Here is a 17,717-nt window from a genome sequence, read left to right as displayed (position 1 = left end):
GTTATACCTCTAAATTTGGCCTTTTATTATTATGAGGTTGGTTAGCATATTCTCTTTTTGATGGTTCTGGCAGTGGTCCATGTGGTCCTGTCATATGTATATAGTCCCTTGTGAATATTGCCCATGCCATATGGCAGATTGTATATTATGTGTTTACTATTCTAAGGTGTTTTGAGAATACAAAGGCTATTTTTGATATAACCTTGTGTGGAATTCCTTTTGTAGTGTGCCTGGGATGTTGCTACTCTTGTGTGCATGTGCAAATGCTTTACACATTGCCTGACTGCTTGTGCCAAGCTACCAAAGGGGTGAGCAGGGGTTATTTTTGGCGTGTAACTCCCTTGCCATGACTATAGTGGTGGTCTCAGCCTGGCTTTGGCGCAAGCCTTAGCCAACCAGAGATCTAATTTCTAACAAGTTTACACAGGTGGTGCTTTTTACATAAAGCTGAAATAAAATTGCTTTCAATTCATGTGATTCTCAAGCAGATTAAATGTGATGAACGCCTGAAACCCAGCACATTTCAGAAACTTTCAGAGCTCATAAAGATTTTGTTGTGAAATAATTAGAGCTAGATGATAGGTGAGTGAAGGGATCAAAATTCAGATGGCTTCATGCCAGGATAAAATAATCATATGGTTATGGCATTGGGACAGGGCAACCATCTCAGGTTTGCTGGGTTTTTCAAGTGTTAAGTGTGCTAGTGTAGCTATATTACACACTCTGCAGAAACCCCCAGAACTGTGTAGGGCATTCTTGTTTTTCCTTCTCGTCAATAGAGCTAGTTAGGTCTAATTATGGTATTCTCAACTAAAGCTACATGTGCATCAGCACTATCTGTTTTACAGAAGGCACTTTCTTTAATATCAAAGTGCCCTGGGGGCACATAAAGTTAGCACACATGCCCATTGAACCCCAGGGGCACTTTTTGTAACACGGCCACTGGAGTAAAGTTCTCCCTTATATGAATATCTTTTGAGATTTGCTTGGAACAAAGCTGCTTGTTAGAAATTAGGTTTCTGATTGGCAGAGGTACAAACCCTTGCCAAGCAGGAACCTCAATCCTAGTCAGTGTAAATCAGATACACACCCTAAATCAACCTGTGTTCACCCTCTAGTCGCTTGGCACAGAGAAGTCAGGTTTAACTTAAAGGGCGATGTGTATTTGTGCGACACTTCAAACACTAAACTAGTGAAAACACCACATAGAAAGATACAACACCTGGTTAAAAAATAGAGATTAATTTAATGAACAAAACAAGGCAAAAATGTTGAAAATCCAGAGTAGATCCTGAGATCTGCACTTTTAAAGATTTAGGTGAAAATAACGCATTCAAATGCAAGGCACTAACTGTGGTTATCTGTTTATGCCAGATAGGGACAAAGTCACAAGTTTAGGCTGAACACGATGGAGTGTGGGCCGGCTACAGGGACCTACTTGCATCAGCTGAACACAGTACCTTAAATCCTTTTGCGCGGTCAGCGCAGCATTGCTTTGCATCATCAGGCTTCTGTTCCAAGAAGGATCACAGGCTCTCTTTGGCCCACTTCCAAGGGTCCAGGATTGAGGGTGACACCACTTGGCAGTGTAGACTCACAGATGGAAAAATCCAGGTGCTGCAGCAGGTGAGTTGGAAGTCGTTGGTGTGCCTGAGACTTCATAAAACAGGAGGCAAGCCAGCAAGCTCTTGGCATCTCTATGGTTCTGGGTTGGAGAGATGCAGGTCCAGTCCTTCTCAATAACAGGCAGGGAGGACAGCAGAGCAGAGTAGGAGTCAAGCACAGTGAAAATCATTTCAGAAGCACAGCTATACTTCTTCCTGCCAAAGTATCCACAGATCCATAAGTGTACTGAAGTGGTGGTGTATGAGGTCCAGAATTTATACTTTATTGCCCTGGTTCTGGAAGGTAGGAGAAGCATCTATACCATGGCTTTAAAGTTCCCCTGCCCTGGCTCCAAGATGGCTGAAGTGACAATACAGGGTCGTTAGGTCTTTTGTGCAGAGACATGGTACAACCTATTGAGGGGCAAGTAGGGCGCTGCTTAGCTTCACCCCCCATCAGGCCAGTTAATAGCCCATTATGACCTAAGCTCCCATTGTGTGTGGCTGTCTAGAGGGAAAGCACAAGGCTCAGTTGTCACTCACCCCTAACCATGGCCTACCTCAGTAGAGGCATATATGATTTAAAAAGGAATGTTTGGGCCTGGCAAGAGGGTAACATGCCAGGTCGACATGGCAGTTTAAAATGCCACACTGGCTCTGCAATGACAAGCTAGACATGTTTAAAGGGCTACTTAAATGGGTGGCACACTCAGTGCTGTAGGCCCACTAGTACCATTTAAATTACAGTCCCTAGACATATATAGTGCACTTTACTAGGGACTTATAAGTAAATGAACTATGCCAATTGTTAATAAGACAATGCTACCATGTTTTAAGTACAGAGCGCATGCACTGTAGCACAGGCCAGCAGAGGTAAAGTGCCCAAAATCTTAAAGCCAGCAAAAATTAAAAGAGTAAAACAGGAAGTCAGAAATCAAAAAAGTCAGGGGAAATCACGAAAAGGATGCCAAGTCTAACAGTGCTGTTAAAAGTCCTATGGGTTCTGCACAGGATCTTCAATAACTAGAGATAGGTGGCCATTGGTGTACTTCTAGGGCCAGTGAAATGTGATCATGTAGATGAACATTTAAAAGTTACCTTACCTTAGTCAGCAGGTCAAGACCTGCCATTACATGGGATATGGTCACTTGGAACTTTTGCGCTCCCTTCTTCCCAACTCTGCACCAGCACTATCATGGAGTCATGCAGGAGAGGTGCTCAAAGGCACTTACAGCTCTCAGGTGAGATGGATAAGACACCCTTCACCTCACTAACTGATTGACTACACCCTACATATGCAGTTGCAGATCTCTCACAGGGCCTCTCTGACCCTCAGTCCCAATATCCAGGCTGTAGTCTATAGTCGCCACCACCCCTAAGAAGAACAGGCTACTCAAAATTCAGAGTACCCTTGTCTCCCCTTAGCCGTCGGCCTGGCAACTCTCTTGGACACCTGAGCCCAATGACTTGTTCTCAGGTGTCAGACTTGTCACCCACCACCAAACAGACAGTGTCTAGAGGGCTGATGTCTCCTTTCTGGAGATCGTAGGGAAGACTCCCCTGGGCAACCCCACCCATGGGAACCCCCTGGGAATCCATGCCCACCAGTCCCTTACACAAACAGGGACTATGTCCCCCACCGAGGGACTCTCAAGCTCCACTGGATAAACTGGAAATGACTCTGGGCACTAAGTTGCATCGCCTGACGCTCCATAACCTCGGAAACCTCCACTGCCTCCAAATAATTAGGCACAAACCCTCCGGAAGACAACAGATCCCACTGTGAACTTTGAAAGGTCACCCTGTAGGAACATTTTGTCTCCTTCCACATCATTCAGCTTACCTGCTAACCCCAACCAGTAATTCTCAGGGGGCCTCAGTCCTTCTACCCCTAAGGCTCATATACCTAAAGTGCACCAGGCAGAAGCCTGCAAAAGTACTGTTCACAGCAGCTTGTCCTTCCAACATCTCAGAACAACAACCCTTACGGAAGTACCTAACATCATTCACCTTTACTGCTCACAATTCCTTCCTCTAGGGAACAACCTGGCCGCCTTGCTGTACCACTTCGGCTGCACCCGCCTCCTTTGTCTCCGCCTTCTCATGGGCTTCTGTCCATTGTTCCTAGTGCAATGCTTAATTTGTCAACATTAATGCAGGGCCCTACTCGGAAGGCCACTGCAGCCGGCACCATGCATTGCCCCTGCCAGCACTGCCAATGACAGTAACACCATACCACCTAACCATCGCACTTCTACAAGTGTCACAATTCAGACAATTTTATCCCACACAAATCATTAATAATGGTGTGAGAAAATGGTAATATTCATTTTCAATGTGATTTGACTAAATAAACACAGTTGTGCTCATATCAAAATTAAGCAGACAGCACCACCATATGGTGGGCTGTCACTGAAGCTGGTGATGATAATTAAGTGCCAGTACTGAGCACTGGAACCCACCAGCTCAAATTAAGCACTGCCCTAGAGTCTGATCACTTATTACCTACCTGAGTGGGCTTCGGGCTGGACATTGACGCAGAGCCCCCCTTAGGACTTGGCACCATAATCTTTAGAAGGACATCCTTCACTGATACAGGAAGTCATATACCCCACTCAGAACCTCATGTGCCTTTACTAATCACACTTGGAAATCCAGGGAGAACCCCATTTCCTCTCTAATCTCTGCAGGGTCCGTCACAAGCCCATTCACTAAAATAATGGCACTGCTACCATCTATTCTGTCTCCTCAGGGACTACCACTACACGTATCACTATCTCATGGAACATTCCCTCATTGGGCATCCCAATAATATGGGGCTCCATGGGACAGCTCCTCCAAGCAACTAACTCATGGGAATCTCAGGAACCACTACTTTTTCTCATGTCTTTACTGTGGGAGTTTTAGGGCCCTCCCCAGTTTCTGGTGGGAATCCCTATGGACACCTCTGGATCTCTTGGTGTTCTCCTGCTTAGCTGAACAAGCTAACTAAACTCATCCAAAGGAAACAGTTCTAGAAGAGCTTTCCTCATCTTCACATCATTCCCGCATGTGGACCAGTCACAGTTTATAATTTTATAGAAAGCAGGAGCCTGTTTGTGTTGCCCCTTCTGTCTGCTTGCAAGCGATTGAAGCCCACATGGGAAGAATTACCCTCACCACAGGTCTCGTCCTTTGGTCTCCTTCCTACCCCCCCAGCTCAGCCCTGCTCCCCCAGTCAAAGCACAGAAAGTGGAGGTACTGGATAGGGGGCACGGTTGGGCAAGTGCTGCATGCTTGTATGCACTGCTTTTTATGGGGCACTGGCCCTCCCATGAACAAATTATAGGAAAAGATGAGTGTGCCATTCTTGTAGGATTTGAATGCTTCCTGGGCACTGGCACACCACAGGTGTAAAAAGAAGGATTCTGATGGGGGATATATGTGATAGACTGATGCCTGAGGCACTGTCCTTCTCAAGGGACAATCCAATGGACTACTCTACAAGGTTAAACCTTTCCCAGCTAGTTAGTCCTGCGGTCCCACTGAGCAACGTGAAAATGAGGAAATCTACAATTCACAGCTTCCTGTGGTCCTCTGGCCCCGTTGGGATGATTTGACTGGGTTGATTGCATTTTGCTCCAGAACGTGTGGTTTTGCGAGCAAGAGTGCTTTACAATGGCTGCATGGACTCTAAAGTTTCAAGATTTATTTTGGAGCTTGTAGGCTGCTCTGCCTTCAGAATGAGAGAGCTCATTTTCACCTCTAGCACTCATTTGCCTCTTTCCAATAGCAGGGAGCCATGCAGGAATCAGGACCTGCTCCTCTGTCCCGGCCAAGGATTGTCTTTCAGCAGCACCACATGGCCCACAAGGCAGCTTACACTGCCTTCTTGTACAGGCAAGGGCCCACAGCCTACTGAGCATTTTCAGGACACCTGTGTGTTCAGCAGGAGACAGGGGGCCCCCACCAGGAACACCCATCACAGACCTGCCCATAGAAGTTTCAGGAGAACTTTATCTTCCAGGGTCCCCAGCAAGTCCATCATTTACTATTATTCATGAGGGAGCGGGGAGGTCAGTGCTACTAGCCCTGGAAACACGCACCTAAGAGAGCCCAAGAAAGTACTACTTATGGGTTCATCAGTTGAGTACTGGCCATGGATATGAGCCCACAACTAGGGCGAAACTGGTCCTAGGTTGCTTGTGCTCCAGTTCATGGAGGACCTGGCTTGGCCGCAATGTCTGTGCTGTTCGAATTGGAGAAGGTCTAAGACTGATGTGCATACAGCTGGATCCAATCTGAGGTGAAATGGTGTGCAAAATATTGATGGATTGGGATGCAGCCCAAGTAATTACCAGTGGCTGAGATTAATTCAAGCATTGTATATATCTCTGTTTTGTAAACTTTAGTACATCTCTCTAAGTGGCCCCCGTATGCCCAGGCATGGGTCCTGTGCGCAACGTGTCACTAGAACCCAGCTCTGCCTGCTGCTGAACCCATAGCTAGGGCAAAATCAGTTCTGGATTGCTTGTGTTCCTTTTCACTGTGAACATAGATTAGCAGTTTGGGTTGGACTGTTCTGATTGGGGCAGGATCAAGACTGATTTGCATAAAGCTGGGTCCAATCTGAGGTGTCATGGTGTGAAAAATAATGATGGATTGAGATGTGTCCTGAGTCAATCAATCAGGGTGATTATAAGTGTGCTACTCACCCATGAGGGTCTCAAGGCGCAAGGGGGGGCAGCTCCGGTCAGTCGAAGAGCCAGCTCTTGAGGGTCTTCCTGAAGGGTGCGGGCGCATCTGATGTTGACCCACAGCCCATTCCAGGTCTTGGCTGCAATGTAGGAGAAGGTTCTTTCACCCGTTCTTGCGTGGGAATTCAGTGAGGATGAGGTCGGCGGATCGGAGGTTCCTCTTGGATATGTGGAAGAAGATTCTATCATTGAGGTATTGGGGTCCGGTGTTGTGGAGGCATTTGGTGAATATCTTGAAAGTTACTCTTCTCTCGACAGGGAGTCAGTGAAGGTTGCACAGGTGCTGAGTGATGTGTTCATGTTGAGGGATGCTAAGGACGAATCTGGCTGCAGTGTTCTGTATGGTTTGGAGTTTGCAGAGCAGAGACTTGTTGATCCCGGTGTAAAGGGCATTTCCATAGTCCAGTCCGCTGGTTATGAGTTAGTGGGTGATGGTTTTCTTGATTCGCGGGATCCATGTGAAGGTCTTTCAGAGGATGCGGAGGGTGTTGAAACAGGTGGAGGTGATGGTGTTGACTGTGGAGAGCGAGGAGTTGAGTACGATACTGTGGTTTTGGGCATGGTACATAGGGGTGGGGGGCGTGCTGAGGGCGGTGGCCCACAAGGAGTTATCCCATGCAGAGGGGAAGGGTCTGAGGATAAGGACCTCTGTCTTCTCCGAGTTGAGCTCCAGGCAGCTGCTGCTCATCCAGATGCAACGTCTTTCATTCCTTCCTGGAAGGTGAGTCTGGTGGTGGTGGGGTCCGAGGTGATGGAGAGGATGATATGTGGGTCCTCGGCGTAGGATACTATGATGAGTCTGTACTGTCTGACTATGGTGGTGAGGGGTGCCATGTAAATGTTGAAGAGTGTGGGGCTGAGCGACGTTCCTTGAGGTACTCCACAGCTGATTTTTGTGGGTTCGGAGAGGAAGGGTGGAAGTTAAATTCTTTGGGTTCTGCTGGCGAGGAAGGAGCAGAGCCAGTCGAGAGTGTTTCCCTGTATGCCGGCTTTGTGAAGTCTGACAGTGAGAATGTGGTGGGAGACAGTGTTGAAGGCTACAGAGAGGTCAAGTAGGATCAGGGCCGCAGTGTGCCTTCGTCGAGGAGGGTGCGGTTGTTGTCTGCGGTGGTGAGTAGAGTGGCCTCAGTGCTGTGGTTGCTGCTGAATCCAGATTGGGAGGGGATGAGGATGGAGTTTTCTTCAATGAATTTCGTTAGTTGGACGTTGACGGTCTTTGGCCATGAAGGGGAGGAGGGAGAAGGGTCGGTCATTCTTGAGGTCCGTGGGATCTGCTGAGGGCTTCTTGAGTAGGAGTCTGACTTCTGCGTGTTTGCAGTCGTCGGGAAAGATACCGGTTTCGAAGGTGATGTTGATGGTGCATCGTAGTTCCGGAGTGACGGCGGCAGCAGCTCTGTGGAAGATGTGCCGGGGCAGGGGCCCATGGGGGCTCCTGAGTGGATGCTTTAATTGTCGATGCAATGTCTTCGGTAGTGACTGGGGTACAGGAGGAGATGGTGGGCAGGCTGGCATTGCTGGAGGATGGAGTGGTTTCGGAGTCAGATGTCTGGTCATTGAAGTTATCGTAGAGGCCCTTGATCTTCAGAAGACAGTAAGTACCGAGCTTGTTGCGGAGGTCTTGGGAGGGGGTGATGGCCATGGTTTCGCTGGGGGGTAGATGAATTGAGTGTGGCTCAATGGTTTGAGCAGCAGACCCTGATGCAGAGTTCTGGCCCGGGACCAGGGTTCAATTCCCGCCTCGGCGGGTCTTGGGCTCAATTTCCTCGGACCTGACAATTCTCGCCTTGGTGCCTATTCTAATCATGGGCCCCACACTGCAATTCTGGGCAATAGCTTGCTTAACCTCCACACCGGCCCAGGAGTGGACACTTAACAGGGAAAGCCAGGAAGGGTTCCACTGCGGTATGAGTAATAGCGCCAGGAAACCGTATGGTGGCAGTGCGCTCTACAAATGCCTTGACATTTACATTTACATTTACAATTCCAGGATGATGTTAAAGAGTTCCTTGGAGTTACTGGAGTTGGCGAGGATTTTGTTCTGGATGAAGGACCTTTTGGTGGATCTGTTGCGTTGATGGTATTCTGTCATGGCGTTCTTGTAGGTTGTCCGGTCTTCCGAGGATTTGCTATTTCTCCAGTTCCTCTCGAGACATCTGCAAGTGCGTCTGGATTCTTGGAGGTCAGTGGTGAACCAGGTGGCCTTCCTGGGGCACTGTCGGTCGGGAGTTCATAGGAATGCGAGCTCGTCTGCGCAGTTGGAGATCCACCTGAGGAGTTCTTTGTCTGTGAGGTTGGCGTTAGTCGAGGCGGCAGGGGCCTCTCGGCTGAGGGTGGAGTTGAGCTGCTCCTCAGTGATTTTTCTCCATTTTCTTCGTGGGGGCAGGGTGCAGGTTTGGGTGCTGAGGGTTTGCCGATGTGGAAGTGTACTCAGTGGTGGTCTGTCCATGGGGTTTGCATGGTGTGGCTGAAGTGGATGTTGTTACTTCCTACGAAGATGGGGTCGAGGGTGTGACCTGCCTTGTGGCTGGGGGTGGCGATGAGTTGTTTCAGTCCGAGGTTGACGAGGTTGTCCAGGAGGGTGGTGGGTTTGGGGTCGCAGCGGCAGCCATTAAATACGGAGGGGGTGGTGGAGTTGCAGCTGGGCTGCAGGAGTGGGAATTGGCAGGGGGTGGGTCCACGGGTGCAGCAGCGGCGAGAAGGGGAGTGGGAAACTGGCAGAAAAAAGACTAAGTACAGCGCTGAAAAATGGCACAACAAGACAGAGTAGGCACAAAAAAGGCAACAAAAATACTAAGAATACAGGTCAAAAAACGGGCACAACACACTCCAGGCACTGAGAAATTACCAGTGGCTGAGATGAATTCAAGTATTCCATTCATCCTTTTTTTGTATACTTTAGTGTGTCGCACTAAGTGGGCGGAGTATGCCCAGATGTGGTCCAAATGCACACTGTGTCACTGGAACCAAGCTGTTCTTGGGCAAAACCGGTCCTGTGTTGCTTGTTTTCTGGTTCAGGGAGGACCTTGCTTGACAGTTCAGTCTGGTCTGTTCCCATTGGAGCAGGGTCAAGACTGATTTGCATATAGCTGGGTCCAATCTGAGGTGAAATGGTGTTCAAAATAACAATGGATTGGGAAGCAGCCCTGAGTAATTACCGTGGCTGAGATTAATTCAAGTATTCCATCCATCACTTTGTTGTATACTACATTACAATTACAAGGCCTGCACAGATTACATCCAATTTATTCAAGGTCTTGTCTAAAGCAGGCCCCCTGTGAACAGATACTGGGTTGAGTTGGACAATAGGCACACTCACTCAGCCTGTACACGTGTGCACATATACATGTATAACAAGCACAGAGTCTCTTACTCCAGCTGTGCTGTAGCTGACCTTATTTTAAAAGGCAACATTGGTGTTTAGCACGTCCATTTTACCAGAGCTTACATTTAAACATTGAGTAACTTTACTACTTTGGGCTAGTTACCATTTCCGAGTGAAAATCTACTCAAAAATTGTCGACTTACATGGCCCAACCCCGTAAAACATGGGGTAGAGCCAGTAAAAACTGGAGTGGAGCTCTCCCCATGACAGAACTTAGAAAAAGTTTAAAGTTTACTAAGGTTTCAAATGAGAAATTAAATATTTTTATTTCAAATGTTAATGTTAATTAATTTGATATATTCATAAAAAAAATACAAATTTTAAAATGTGCTTTATCACCATTAACTTAATTTTGAATGAAATGTTTGATTTATTTAATTAAATTAAAATATTATAATTATCTAGTTTTTAAAAATACCTGAAGCAAAATTGTTGTATGTATTTATCATGTATTAAAATGTATGTATAGAATTAATTGGAAGTATCTTGTTATTTTTTTTAACTTATTTTACATTTATTTTTAAAATAAATGTAATTAAAATATTTAAAATTCAAATATTTATTTAGCTTTCCAAATTAATTTCCAACATTGAAATGTATATATGCATATGTATATATTTTTTAAATTTTAAATTAATCATTTAATTTAAAATATATTCTTAAGGCTTGAGCTGTCTCACTTTCTAATTTCCTTTAAGCACTCCACGGAAGTCCATGTGTGCCCTTGATCTCTCCCTCTTTTCCCCCTCCAATCCTGAGTATTCTCTATTTCCTCCATTGAACCAATTTTGTTTATCAGTTTATTTTTGTCATTGTTATTTTATACTTCGGCCTGGCAGATGCGAAGTGCTGCTAGGCCATTCACACTTTCATTTTCCCCCACTCTCCTATGCTGGATGCCCCTGTCTCCACTCTGAATACTGGATTCAAACTTTCATTGTGATATTATATATCACTTACCGAGACTTTGCAGTTGGAAAGTTCCACCTGGTCCATTCCACATTTTTTCATGCTTTGCATGTCTTGTATTAGGCTTTTATTCATTTTAATCTACTGTACTACCATGAACATCAGCCATGGCGTTTTAAAGCTGAAATCTATTGTCTTTGCAAATGCTTGTTTAGTGAAAAGGGAGTTGTGTCCTGCAATAACAACATAGTACTTTTAATTAAGTTCAGTTCAGTTCATAGACTTCTACTGGTAATTTTCTCACTTTACTCTTTAGCACAATATTTCAATACTTGTTAAAGAATGTCAATGCTGTGGAGAGATTGATCGTCTGCTATGATGTGGTATTGACAATGCATACTCCCAGGATCTCTTAGTGACTGTTTCCACTGTGTGAGAATCACATCAAAGCTCAAGTAACTAAATAAATAGATAAATAGCTTTATAAAAATTTACCATGCCTTATGCCACCCTTGCTAGACTTTTGAACCAGAATAGTGCTTTTTAGGTTTCATCTATAGATGGCTGGCTTTAGCTGTTGTGTCGCAAGATCTACTTGATACAATACCAGTACATATAGTAGGCTTTGGTTCAGCCGATTGTGTATAATTAATTGGCTTTTTTTCAAACTCATTTGTTTGGTTCTTATTCAGTGGCTTTCCTTCCACTTCTTGTGTTTGCCCCACCCCTGGAAATTAGCTTTGTTACAATCCTTTTTATTGGATAACTTGTGTCCTTCTACTACATTACTTTTCTTTTTTCTCGCTACTCTGTGGGAGTGCTTGTGTGTTCTTGCTAAAGCTAAAGCTCCTTTTCCTATGTCTGAAACTTCCCCTTCACTTGTATACCCCAAATTCTCTGTGATGCCCTCCACCCTTCAAATCGCCAGTTCCTTCCCCCACCACTGCTTGCTTTGCTTTTTAATAGCAAAATGCCTCCGCCGTTGACACCTTGTTCCAATTTCCAATTTCCAATTTAAAAAATGTATAAAGCGCAACGTTCACCGTACGGTTTCTTGGCGCTAGTGAAGGGTCCGGCAACTGAGGCAAAATAAACCTGTCGTAGGGCAAGAATGGGCCGGTTACACGGAGAAGGCCCGTTTGATAAGGAACGTTTTTAGGTCTTTGCGGAAAGAAACATAATGAGTGGCAGAACGAAGGTGGTCGGGGAGGGAGTTCCAGAATGTAGGAGCCAAGGTAGAGAAATTGGCTCCACCCCACTTTTTGCGCTTGAAACGTGGGATTTGAAGGAGAGACTTGGAAGAGGAACGAAGCTCTCTGGTGGGGACGTATTCGTTTATCAGCGAGGAAATGAAGGCGGGGGCAGTGCCTTGGCGGGCCTGGAAAACCATGCAGCCGGTTTTAAAAAGGGAACGTTCCTTAACAGGAAGCCAATGGAGCTCCCTGTGAAGGGGTGTGGAGTGGTCCAGAACCGGGCCGCCTGGTTCTGGACCATCTGGAGCCTCCGCAGGCTGTATGCCGGGATGCCGTTGTATAGGGCATTGGCATAATCCAGCCGCGATATCACCAGTGCGGCCATGATCAACTTGAGTGCCTGGGGGGAAAAGAAGCGGGAGACGGTGCAGATGGTTCGGAGGGTGAGGAAGCAGGAGGAGACTACAGAGCTAATTTGTGAATGGAGGGTGAGATGGTTGTTCATTTTGACACCCAGTGTTTTGACCGTGGTTGAAGGAGTGGGGGCGGGACCAAGAGAGGAGGGCCAGAAGAGAGAGTTCCAGGGACTGGAAGAACCACCGGTGAGAACCAACTCGGTTTTATCCGGGTTCAACTTGAGATGGTTGTGGTTCATCCAGTCCCTGATGAAGATCATAGTGGACTGGAAGTTAGAGACAGAGAGGGGAGAAGAGGATAGGTCAAAGATGAGCTGGAGGTCATCCGCATAATTGAACACGGTGACCTCCAGCTGCTGAAGTGCGAAAATGAGAGGAAAGATATAAAGGTTGAACAGTAAAGGGGAGAGGGAGTGGAGAAGTGTGGCTCAGGGGTTAGAGGCGGCAGACCCGGAAGCTGAGATCGGCCCTGGACCAGGGTTCAATTCCCCGCCTCGGCGGGTCTTGAGCTCAAAAAATTCCACGGACTCGATAATTCTCGCTCCGGTGCCTTCTCAACTCACGGGTTCACACTCTGCGACTCTGGGCAATAGCTTGCTTAATCTCCACAACGGCCCCTCGCGGCGGGATGCCTGGCTTTCACCTTGTGGATACCCTGCCAGGGTTATCTCACAGGGGAATACCAGGACGGGTTCCCTAAGCAAGCGCCGGGAAACCCTTTGTGGGTAGCTGTGCGCTATATAAGCTCAAATACATTTACATTTACATTTTTTACCCTGGGGAACACCACAGATGACGGGGAGTGAGGTGGTCGTGAAGTCTCCTAGCCGAACCGCCTGGGTGCGGTCCCTCAGGAAGGAGGAAAGCCAGACCAGGGCTGATCCCTCAATTTCAGCCGCCTTGACACGGGACAGTAAGATGGTATGGTCCACCGTGTCAAAGGCGGCGGAGAGATCGAGGAGCACCAGCGCCTGGTGTTTGTTGTGATCCATTCCCTTCCTGAGGTTGTCTAGGACCGATACCACAACTGATTCGGTCGAGTGCCTGGGGCGGAAGCCGGCCTGGCGGGAAGCCAGACCCCCATTTGCCTCTACATGGGCACTGAGTACCGCGGTGACATGGCGCTCCAGCACCTTGCCCAAATAGGGCAGCAGGGAAATGGGGCGGTAGTTGGCAGAGATGGACGGGTCAGCGCCAGGCTTCTTTAAAATGGGCACTATGGTGGCTGATTTGAGCGCAGGGGTCACTACTCCCTGCGTTAGGGAACTATTGAGGAAAGTAATGGGGGGTTCGGGACAGAAGGAGTAGATTTGTTGCAGGATTCGTGCCGGACAGATGTCTGCCGGAGAGCCCGATTTTACTTTAGGGAGTATCTCCCGGAATACTTCCTCAGTGAGGGGGGGAATGGAGGTAAGATGGCATTGAACAGTGGGAGGGGAAGGATCGACAAAGGCAGACGAGGGGAGGGGGATGTTGGCCTTGATGGTTACGATCTTATCCAAAAAGTAGGTGTTTAGTTGGTCGCACAGAGGCTGGGATGGGGGGATTTGGGGTGAGGCTCTGTCGGAAAAGGCTCGGTCATTCACTATACCGAAAATCTCTCTAGGTTTATTTTCGGCTGACGTTATTTTAGTTGAAAAATAGGTGGTTTTGGCGGCGAGGATTGCTGTTTTATATTCGGCAAGTGATGTGAGATAAAGGGTTTTTAGTGAGGGGCAATAATTTTTTCTCCAATGCCTCTCTGCCTGTCGAACGGTCAGTTTTAGTTCTTTTAGGTTGTTGTTAAACCACCTGTTGGAGTCCTTGGGTCGTCGGATGGAAATGCGACACTGTTGATTGCCACTAGTTAGTGGAATTGATTTGATACCCTCATTCCTAGTTCCTTCCTTGCACCTCCATTCCATTATTTTAATTTCAATTTTCTGTTTTACTTTTTAAAAGGCTCTGTGAGCTGCAGCTGCAATTTCCTACCAGACCACTCCTTTCTTTAATTGCGCTTTCATTCAATTTTTATATATTTTTTAATTTACCACTCCAAGATGAGGACCAACATTGTGTAACAATAAATTTAAAAGACATGGCCATCACAGCATCATGACACATGTGTACCCATGTTCAGTGACGTATGAGCAAGAATATCACATCATGCAGGGGCCTTGGCAACATCATAACGCAACCATGTGAATGCATAGTGACACATTAGCCTGAATACATCACCACAATAGTGCTTGATTTGTTTTGGGACAATTCTCTTCAACATCAGCAACTACCACTTTTTTCTTTTTGCCAAAACAGCTTTCATAGGGGGCACGTTATTGACTTTGCCAATGTTTGTTTCAAAAGGTGATGGCATGACTTTATTCAATGCAATATACTTAATTGTGATGTCAGGTACGTACCATGTACTGCTAGTACTTTGAACTTTAGTAGAATAGGCTTGGTGATACAGTTCATGTGTGTGAACCATCATAGAAAATTTGTATTGTCTGCTGTTAAAAATTGTGAAACTGATTGTCAGAGCCAGACTGGTGGTACCGGGCATCAGGAGTTTCCCCTGGAGGCTGGAAGGGTGGAGACCAGTTTTGCAGCACTGGGGGCTGATTTTGTTACCAGGCCGGTTTTGCAGCTGTCCTGCAACATCGGCCCCAGTAGCAAAAGCAGCAAGCAAGTGTTTCCGGCGAATGTCTGACAAAATGTCGATTACAAAAATATCGCAACAAAAATGTCGATTACAAAAATACGACATGCTATCTCTAACAAGGTAAGAACAAAAATGTTGAAAAAAGAAATTGATGTCAAAAATATCGTAATTAAAAAATATCGTTTTTTTAAATTAAAAAAGTATTTTATATAAATAAAATAATACTTATAAATGTAATAAACATAGTTAAACATATGTTATACTATTTAAAATTAATAAATAATATACATAATGTAATACAAAAATAATTAATATACATTTAATATATACTATAAATTACAAATACATTTATACACATAAAATAATAATATATATAAAAATTAAAAATAAAATAAAACAAATTAAAAAAAGTAAGTAAATGTTGGACAGCATAGGGGTAAAAATTACTATTCCCACTCCAGAGAGTGCAACAGTAGGGAAAGTGTTGGATAGCATAGGGGTAAAAATTACTATTCCCACTCCAGAGAGTGCAACAGTAGGGAAAGTGTTGGATAGCGTAGGGGTACAAATTACTCTTCCTACTCCAGAGAGTGCAACAATAGGTAAAGTGTTGGATAGCGTAGGGGTAAAAATTACTATTCCAACTTCAGAGAGTGCAACAGTAGGGAAAGTGTTGGATAGCGCAGGGGTAAAAATTACTATTCCCACTCCAGAGAGGGCAACAGTAGGGAAAGTGTTGGATAGCATAGGGGTAAGAATGACTATTCCCACTCAAGCGAGTGCAACAGTAGGGAAAGTGTTGGATAGCATAGGGGTAAAAATTACTATTCCAACTCCAGAGAGTGCAACAGTAGGGAAAGTGCTGGATGCTGTAGGGGTAAAAATTACTATTCCAACTCCAGAGAATGCAACAGTAGAGAAAGTGTTGGATAGCGTAGAAGTTAAAAATAACATACTTATATGTTTTAAAAAAATGATTAGGTAAATATAAACTATTTACAAATACCAACACATCAGCCGCGGCCCGGGAGAGAGTTTCGTGGGGCAGGCAGGCGGGGCTGGGGAGGGGCAGGGTGGGGGTGATAAACAACGGAATATGGATGATTGCAGGTAAGTAAACAATTAAATTAATAAAACAAATTTCGTTCAGTGCAAAATGCGATGCAGGGCGGGCTACGAAATTCATTTTATTAATTTAATTGTTTACTCACCTGCAATCATCCATATTTCGGTATTTATCATCCCCCACCCTACCCCTCCCCCGCCCCGCCTGTCTGCCCCACCGGTACTCCCTCCACGGGCCGCGGCTGCAATACATAATTATTAAAAACATGATTAGCAATAAATAATTAATCAAAAATAAATTAGTAATAAATACCAATTAATAATAATTGATTAACAATTAATAATTAATTACCAATAATATAATTACCAAAACAATTAATTGAAATACATTATCACTTAATTGCATTTAAATTACTTCCCACCCTATTCCCCTATAAACCCATAACCCGCTGCAGAACATAATTATTAATTAATCAATTAATTAAAATTAATTACCAATTGATTAAAATTAATTACCAATTAATTACAATTAATTTATGATACCTAAAAATTAATAATTAATTTAATATAATTAAATTACTTGCCACCCTATTCCCCTATAAACCCATAACCTGCTACAGAACATAATTATCTATGAATCAATTAATAACAATTAATTACCAATGATTTAAAATTAATTAATAATCCCTAAAAATTAATAATTCATTTAGTATAATTAAATTACTTCCCATCTTATTCTCCTATAAACCCACAACCCACTACGGTACTAAAATACAAAATTTACTTAAATAAAAACAAAATACATAATAAATACATAATAATATACATAAAAATCATCCAAAAAATCGATATTAGTAACATCGATATTACTAACATCGATATTAGTAACACCAATATTACTAACATTGATATAAACAAAATCGATATTACTTACCTTTGAAATTCTGTCCCATCAATATTAAAAATATCGATATAACTTACCTTCTATATTATGTTCCTTCGATATTTAAACATCGACATTATTGTATGTCGATATTTAAAAATCGATATTTTGCCTGCCCACCGCTTCCAGCCTCCAAGGGCCAGGCAGTGCTTCCTGATAGACTGGTCCAAGAACATTGCCAGGGCTGCTTTGGGTTCCCAGTCCAGTCCTGCTGAGGGGGCACCGAATATTCTTACCTGGTTAGGAAAGAATAACATCTAAGATCCCAAAGACATGCAACTAACTCACACTGCCTCCCAGGTACAAGGACACACCTGGTAAATATAGATTGTGCGCGGTTAGTTTTTTATTGGTTGTCCTGCTGGCTGTTGATTACTCTCTGAGCACCGTGCATTGGGATTAAACAGACTAATTGCAAATGATTTTCCCTATTCTTCAAGCTGTGAAATTTGCACCCAGGTTGTAATCTTTTGGAGGTCGCAAACACAAGTTTTTCTGCCCAGTTTATGAGATTAGTAGACGATGTTGGATCTGACCCCTGTGTTGAAACATGGGCACTAGGGAGTATAAAGTTGCCCTAAGGATTCTTAAAACCAATCTCAGAAAGCCACTGATCTTCTCACTAACTTATTACTTGATGGCTATGTGGAGAGTTAGGGCACAGTTTTGCATCTTAACTAACAAGCAACCTACTGCAGATGGAGCGATGTTATATGTTGCGCAAATTCATGTTTACACTCTGGATGTTAAAACCTGATTGCCTCTCCCTATCCTCTTTACTGCACTTTGACCATTAACTGCACTCTCCCAACCAATGACATCTGCTCT

The sequence above is a fragment of the Lissotriton vulgaris genome, chromosome 1_1 (genome assembly GCF_964263255.1).
Source record: "Lissotriton vulgaris chromosome 1_1, aLisVul1.2, whole genome shotgun sequence".
Taxonomy (NCBI): domain Eukaryota; kingdom Metazoa; phylum Chordata; class Amphibia; order Caudata; family Salamandridae; genus Lissotriton; species Lissotriton vulgaris.
Note: the sequence above shows the minus strand (reverse complement) of the source record.